Raw genomic sequence first — 8028 nt, 5'->3', positions numbered from 1 at the left:
AACTACTTCACAGTTAGGGCGGCTAGGAGCTGGAACCAACTTCCAAGGGAAGTGGTGCTGGCCCCTACCCTGGGGGTCTTTAAGAAGAGGCTGGATGCCTACCTGGCTGGACTCATTTGAGTCCCGTTTCTTGTTTTGGGGTTTTGTTGTTCTCCCGCCCTGGCAGGGGGTCGGGCTAGAAGATCTACTAGGTCCCTTCCGACCCTAAATCTATGAAACTATAAGCTCCATTCTCTATTTAATCAACTTCCTGAGCTATTTAAAAGTCGTGTTCTTTAAAAGGAGAGAAAGAAACCATGAAAAACTATGAACTGCTATATCTTGCTAAGCAACATTTTATATTTCACCAGAGCTGTTTAACCCAGTAGTATCAGCTCATGCGATCTATGCAGCCTACAGCTTGTCAGATAGCAACATTTTCTATGCGCAAAAGGTAAGTGTTTTTAGAAGGCTACTATTGACCCCTAAACCTTTCACTGCAGAGGTCATAATTGTTAAGAGATGCCAGCCGTTTTTGAATGGATGGTCAAGCACATACTGAGAACATTTCCATGATCTTTACTTGAAATGAAGATGTCAACGTCTTTTCATGCCTTTCCATGAACCCACTTTTCTGACCAAATAAAAAAGTGGATTTAATATAATTTTAAAAGATGATGTTTATTAACTTAGTTACGGACTTTCAAAAGGCTTTTGACAGAGGTCACTGGTAAGAACAAAACCAAGAGATGCAAGTTTACATCATATGTTAGAACTTGGTCCAAATCCAGAGAAAGTGAAAGCTGAGTGAGAACAAATAGTATATGTTTAACTTGATAAAACTGGGTTGGTGTTTGGAGTGGTTGATAGATTTGGCCTTCTAGATGACCCTTCAGAAGTTGCGCAGGACTCACTGCGGGGAGGTATCTATTGTGTGCCCCCCTCTATCTTCTGAGATGCCCGGTAGCACCACAATCCCCCTAACAAGACTTAGCAACATCAACACCAGAAGCAGTGGCCTGTGGAAAACATTGGGAGCAGGCCATATAGCAAGCATGGACTGGAGACACGACAACGAAGACGACGACTTGTTAAAAGGCTATGTGTCACAAGATTTTGTACAGGAAGGGCTGTTGCTTTATGTATAATCAATCAAATACTGAAGAGAGAAGAAGGAAGCGATACAAGCTGCAGAATCTGTTAGGAAGCTAATAAAACTAGGTGAAGCAGGCTGTTGAAATATATTGCTGGCAAATAATACTGCAGGCTGATGGAAATAGTTTGATATACGCACATATCAGAGGATCTCAGATTAACAGCAGTCACTTAAAAAAGGTGCTAGATATTGCTGAGTCCGTTGTAGAACTTCCCACATGCTTCCTTGTTTGTGAAATAGAATTACTTCAACAGAAACTACCTTTCTGGTGCATCTTCAGTGTTGCCTTGCAATTTTCATTCCTTGACAGCCTAAGATTAAATGGGTTTGGATAATAACTCCTGGCTGGATCTTTTGCTTTTAGCAAATACAACAGGATCTTGAGGGCTTCACTCTAATGGTGTGGACAAAGTTTCAACTTGCAATGACAATAAATTAAAGTTCTAGCTAATCTTTAATCTGCCACTTTAACACAAACGTGGATGAGAATTTAATACTGAATCGGCATTTCCTATTTTATTCAAGTTCTTGGTTGAATCCATATGAGTTGCATCCATTCTCTCCGAATCATCATCATGAACTTTGCAAATACCACAGTGAGCACCTTCACACAAAAAAAACTGAGAAGACCCAGGAAATTCTGAGTTTAACTTCAAGACTATTCCTTCTCACTCCATATAATGTCTAGGTATTGTCACTTCATAAAATACACTAGTTTTAGGCCCTGGCTCTCAGTGGATCGCAATAACCACAAACGGAGGAAGGACCCAGTACAAGTGCTGGAATTCATTCCTTTTTTGCTACTTTACATTATCCCCGTTTTGGGATTTTTGTTTGTAGAGCCTGGATCAGGCTCTACAAACACCATCTAGCACCAACCTTTTCTCCCTTTAAAAGTTTTATATTAAAATAAAATAGAAATGAGACAGACTCTTAAATCATTTACAGAAAGAGATGGATCATGATTAGGAGCCAGTACATTGGATACAACGACAGAATACACATCAGTTTGCCAAGTCTGTATTCCAGCCCCACGCACATGAGCTATCAAATGCATTATTCTAGGGAGCAGTACAAAAAGTAACACTGCAAAACCCTGACAAAGAGCTCTGCAGCCTAAAATTTGGTTTTAAATGATTAAAGCAATCGTGAAATTGTTCAGAAAATGAATTCTGAAATGAAATCACATTTCTCCAAAGCACCAAATGAATGGGAGTAATGGCAGAGGAAAGTGCTTTATCATTCCTGAAAGCATAATTGATAGGAGATTACAACTATTCTAAGATGAAAATATGAATTTCTTCCCATCAGGACTAGGCATCTATGCCATCCATTGTCCTCCAAAATGTAACATAATTGGACAGGAGAGATCTAGAGCCAGCACATCATTTTTTCCATCCTTTGTAATAGTCAACATAGGGTCAGGTTCAACCCTTACCTATAGAAGTAAAGGTGACTGAGGGCTGGGAAAAGATGCGTCACCCAGTGGTTTAAACACAGGAACACCTGCAAACAAATTCCAGCACTGACACTTTTTTCTGGGGTCTTCAGCAAGCCACCTTACATCTTTATCCCAATTCCCACATCCCTCAATGTTATCATCTCAGTCACGTCATGGGGATTATTTTTGCAAGACACTTTGAAGATGAAACCAGGTATTTTCAAAAATTAGTCCAAGTAACTGGACTCCCAGGTCCCCTTAACAAAACAGAAACTGGGCACTCAATCCTCTTTGCAAGCCGTTCTGATAATCTGACCCTGTAAATAATACATATGGTTCAGTAGGAGGGCACAACTCCAGCTGATGGCAAATTTGGCCAGAGTGCATTACACATTTCTTTCCTTCCGTCAAATAATCAGAAAAATGAGTGCTTAGTTTTCCAAACTAAAAAAAAGACTACTATTATGTTTAAAATGGTAATGGCACATGATCTGGCAAAATAAAAAAAATTCCCACAGGTATAAGTACTTTGTTTCTCACCCATAACTGTTAAACACAGAAGAAACATTAATGCAATTATTTCACTGTATTGAAAATTACTTCGCCTTCCTCTTAAGCTTCTTTTTATAACAATTTAGCCATTTCCTTCCAGCTGGTCAAATGTAAAAGGAAGCCCAGCTCTCTATTCTCTCCCAAGGCTTCCTGTGAGTCTCAGGCAAATAACATGTATGCAGGACCTGGATCTAAGTAAAGTGTCTTAGTTAGCTTAGTTAAGTCTAAAGTGCATGGTAGCTAGGGATGTAAAAAGATCACCCCCCCGCAGCTGATTACAGCTTTGCTAGCAAAACTCCGGATGTAGACACAGCTGAACTGAGGGAAGGGGGTCATTCAGGGAGATGGTATAATTATACCAGCCCTCAAGTAATGGGAAATACTGAGCTGCAGTATAATGGTGCTTTGTTTTCTCTCCAAAATCCTCCCTCTCCAAAATCATCCAAATATGATAAAAGAAATATTGGAAAGTTTCTTCTTCATGGTAGCTTAAAGCTGTGGCCTGTAGTTTGTCCACAAAAAAAAAAATCTTAAATTTTTACCTAAAAAAATAATCTGTCTCATGAACAGTGTAAGGTCCCTGAATTCAATGGATTTTTTTACTTGACTCCATGGGGGCAATACTAATCGATGTAACATTCAGATATGCACTACTTGTACAAAACCCGTGAAACCAGAATAAAGCCTTTGTTCTATAGTTTCACACTATATTTAAGAGTCTAGTATTTCAGGGTACGGTTCTGCCCCAGAGGACTACACAGTGAGCTACCTGATACCTTCATAAATGCACTAATATTTATCAAAATTATGTTAAACAATTCAGGAGCCACCCCCTGCCCCTACAAATTCTAGACCAATCTAAAATGCAACAAACTAACAAGTCACTACATGCTCTACCATATTGGCACTACTATGCTGCATTTTCTAAGCTGTTAGCTAATGTCTGCATGTACTTCAAGAATCCTAGCTCTTAACTCCTGTATTAGTACTCTTCAGACTTATAGAGGGTTCATTATTCCAAACAAGTTCCAAATAATTTTATTATTGCGTAACAGAGGGCCCAAGTCTGAGTGAGAATTAAAAGCATGCTTTCTTTTGAACTGTAAAAGTTGCCAGTTTTGTATGCTGCAGCATCAGACAAGCAGGCAGCTGAAATAATGTTGAAAAGTCTGTTTCAGCTGGCTGAATATATATTACATGACTGCAATTTTGTTGTTGCATAAGGTTTTGCATTTGTTGAGTCGCTACGCAAGCTGATGGACACGCACTCTACTGGTTTGGAGTTGGTCAGTACTCTCCTTTCCTCAAATCATAGTAAGTACCAGATGGTGACCAAACACCATCTTGCGTGCCATTGTACAATGGAAACAACACTGAAAAACAACTGTACAATTCTTGTTTAAGAAATGGCCTGTTGTCTTCCAATGAAAACAGTCAAATACATTTATAGTAATTTGTGACTGGGAATAACTGCTCAACAGCAGACACTGTACCATCGCCCTCTTTCCCCTGCTCACAATAAATTTGTCTGAGCACAGTCTCTAAAGACAGAATAAAGCCTTGGCTACAGTAGGCAAACATCACAATGATCTTTTTCAGTACTTACCATTGCTACTCTATTTTTCCCTTTGTAAAAAAAATATCCAAGAAATGCTTTTGTTCTTGCACACCTGAGATTTTATTGTGTATTCCTTAGATTATATGGTCTTTTTATTCCAAATCTCTGTTCGTAAAGACTTGGCTGTTGACAGAAATGGACTTTGCATGTTTGATAATGTTAACCAAAATAGATTCTGTGACTGGTACTAAGCAATTGAAGAACCAATCGCTGTCCATGACAAAAAAGCTTGAGTTGCTTCACAGGTGCAAAGACTGACCCACTGACCCGAGTATGAGGAAGAGTGCCATGGTTATTTTTAGAAAGGCATACGAGTCACAAGAACATATCAGAGTACATTTAGTATTGGTTAACTGGAGGCTGAAGAACTTCCAAAGTTCTTATTTTGTGCCTGTTTGTCTGAATAGGAGAGGAAGGGAAAAAGCGGACCTCAATTTCCACAGGAAAACTCATCTTTTTATCATTTTTATACAGCTCAAGTTGTGATCACTCCTTTGCCATTCTCACCATTACTACATCTGTCTCCCCCTGGCTTTTCCTAGTTTAATTGGGCCGCTGTTAATTGAAAAAACACTGCAGTGTAGTAGTAAAAGGATAGTGCAATGGAAAAGGTGCTACCCTTGAGATGGAGCATGCAACGGTTACTCATGTTCATTTGGGTGGAAGTTTAAAGACCCACCTAGCCATTCTGTTATAATATGATGTGCTGTATAGGTAGATGCCTAATCTGCTTTTCCTAAAAACAAGACTAGAACCAGAGGCTTAGTGTCTTGACTAATATTCTAGGTCTTTAATAGACCAGAATTCTCAAAACAGAATTATTCATCTCTCCCGACTATACAGTTGGTTCAATAAAAGTTATCATCAAAAAACAAACGTCCCCTCATACATCCCCTGGGCCATCAAGGCTACAACAGCACTCCAACCATAGCATCTCGTGTCCTCAGTTTTACTCAGGCACTCATCCCTATGGCATGAGTACCCAAACATTAACTTATGTTTACCGTGCCCCTGTGCTGCGGTGGTATCCTCATGTTACAAATCAGACTGATAAACAGAAAAAGTCAAGTTAAAAATAATGCATTGATTTTGGATGCCTGATTTGAGGCATCTAGAACCTGATTTTTCAGAGCAATTGGCTCTTACTGCATTCAAAACACAGCACTTGTGACAGCCGAATGCTTGCCTTGGTGATCAGAACAATTATTATTTTTTGCATGTGGATGTCAAGAGTTTCCCTTTTTTGAATGCAAACTGAAAAAAAAAAACCACTTTCAAAAAGTTCCAGCAGTGGCACTGCATTGACACTTGCCTTGTACAGCAGGAGGCGCAGAAGCTGCTTCAGCTCTGCCAGACCTTTGTCTCATACTTGACCTAAAGGAATCAGCTCAGAAGAGGACAACCTACTACTGCTTACATACACCAGCGCAAGGGTGGAGATGCACACTTTGCCAGAGGATTTCACAGGTAGTTGCTGGAAGCAGAGAAGTGGCAGGCATTGGGAATCTTAGGTTTCAGGCCAAGCTTTGGAGGAAGTATGCTCTAGCAGGCAGACTTCTCCAGCTCATCCATTTTTAGCTTTCTGCTCCATGCATTCAACCTGCCTCAGGCCCTGTCCCCTACCTCTTCCCCATGATACCTCCATGTCCACCCCCAATTTGTCTCTACTGCTCAGACTCTCCATTCCAGCGTCAGTCTGTTTTCATCGCTCCCTCCGGCCTTGCTGTTTAAGTCCTAATCTTACCACTTGCTCATATGCTCCCAGGCTTAGTCCCTCGCCATACTCCACCCCAATCTTCTTGCTCAGTATTCATCTCTTCCAGCCTCCTGATTCACTTTCTTTCCCCACTCCAGCTCCTAATCCTATTATCAAACCTTTGCTCTTTGCCCAGTCTCACTCTGCCTATGCTACCCCACTCTCTGGCTCCTCATCCTAATCTTTATGTCCCATCCCAGCCAAGTGGATCTTAGTATTCCCCTTGGCTCACCAGGCTCCTTGTCCCAGTCTCTCGACACTCATTCAAACAGTCCCAGCTTCACCACTCTTCTTGGTTCTCTTTCCTGTTGCAATATTCTTGTCCACCCAGCCCCTCTTCCCTTCAACTTCCCATTTTACCAGACTCCCTGGTTTCAGGGCCGGCCCCATCACAGCAAAGCAGCTGAGAGCAGCCACTGCAGGGGATCTCCAGCTTTCATAGCTTGCTGCTGAAGCATGCTCAGTTGCTCTGCAAGACCAGCAGTTCAAGCTTGCAACCCCAGGAGCTGTGAGGGTCAAGCACGCACTCAGGAAGGATGGACGCTTGAGAGCTTTTTTTCTGCATGCTCACTAGAGATCATATAGCTGCTGAAGTACTTTTCAAAGGTTTCAAAATGTAGGTGGATTTCCTCAATGACAGCAAGGACATATTCATGACACATTTCTAGTCCCTGTGGCAGAGAGCCAGCATGTTAAATGTCAGCCCAAAGGATCTAAAGTTTTGCTAAATTACGAGAAACTGAAGCATGAGGCAACTTGATAAACAATATGGCAAGTGCTTAGCTTTTATGGAAAATATTGAAGTATTTACCAGAAAATAGATATGCTGCTTCCAAGGCCATGCTCCTATGGCCAGAAACAACTGATTCAAACCTATGTGGGTATGCTCACTTGTGCCTAGCCTTTACAGCATTATTAACAGGATACAAAAGTGAGTTTGAGTAGGCACGTCATACTTCAAAGTGTTAAATTAGACCATACTTTAAACATGGCAAGTAATACCAAATGGTCTGTTTTCTTTGCTATATACTAAAGCAAGGGTGGGCAAAGTCTGGCCTCTGGACCAGATCCGGCCACTAGTGGACTCCATTTCCCAGCAGCCCCTGCCTGCATGGCTGGGATCAGTTTCCATGGAGACCCCAGCCCCAGCTGTGCTGTGATCTTGCAAGACTGGGGTTGCCATGGAAACTGGCCCCAGCAGCACTGGTAGGGCACTCAGCAGGGCAGGGCACAGGGCTGCTCTGGAGCTACTGGGATCTTACAGAGGGGGCAGCTTGGTCCGGGGCCAAGGCAAAGCCACAACATACAGCCTGCACACTCCGGGCAGGTGCACCCAGGCAGCAGATGGTGGCTGTGCCCTGGCTTGGGACCATGCTGTTGCTACTGCAAGGAGCCAGGGCAGAGCCACAATGTGCAGCTTGCTTGCTCCAGGGCAGGGGCACGCAGGCAGTGGATCACGGCTCAGCCCTGGCCCCAACCAAGCTGCCCCTGCCACAAGGTCCCAGCGGCTCTGGAGCAGCCCCCTG

Source organism: Gavialis gangeticus, unplaced genomic scaffold (genome assembly GCF_001723915.1).
Source record: "Gavialis gangeticus isolate Ggan-Ray unplaced genomic scaffold, GavGan_comp1, whole genome shotgun sequence".
NCBI lineage: Eukaryota > Metazoa > Chordata > Crocodylia > Gavialidae > Gavialis > Gavialis gangeticus.
This window is presented reverse-complemented; position numbering follows the sequence as displayed.